This window comes from Penaeus monodon, chromosome 29, assembly GCF_015228065.2.
Source record: "Penaeus monodon isolate SGIC_2016 chromosome 29, NSTDA_Pmon_1, whole genome shotgun sequence".
Taxonomy (NCBI): Eukaryota; Metazoa; Arthropoda; class Malacostraca; order Decapoda; family Penaeidae; genus Penaeus; species Penaeus monodon.
Window position 1 is genome coordinate 3777896 of NC_051414.1, and position 628 is coordinate 3778523.

Consider the following 628-nt stretch of genomic DNA (forward strand, 5'->3'; position numbering starts at 1 on the left):
TTTATCTCAGTATACTATTCTTTATCTCAGACCTGTTCTTTATCTCAGTATAACTATTCTTTATCTCAGACCTGTTCTTTACCTCAGTACACCTATTCTTTATCTCAGTATACCCTATTATTTATCAATCTGCTATCAGAGAAAAAAATGTGTAAAAAATTGGAAGGAGAAGGTAGGCGAGTCCCTTTTTCACACAAAACCATTTCCTTTTTTCTTCCTTTTCTCTCCTGATGAAGGTGATGAAGGATAAAAGTGAATGGATCTAAAACTTGTATGAATTTACCCAAGTCTCCTTTAGAATTCTCCAATTTTCATTTAGCCTCTCCTTTTTTTTCCTTCCTTACCAATACCCATTCACCCTCCCCAAAAATAATAACAAAAAGTAATACATACTCAGGCAAATAAATATAAATTAAATTATGAGCAATAAATGAAAAGAAAATGTAAAAAGTCCTATATATATCTTTTGTACACTTTATTATTACTTATCACTGAAGATGTATTAATAATTCTATCTTGGATCTCATGACAAATTATGAATCTAAGTTACTAAATTCTTAGAACTAGCTTTAATACTTACAGAAACATTTGTAAGTAATAGAGAATGATAAAGATATTTTTCCCTTGG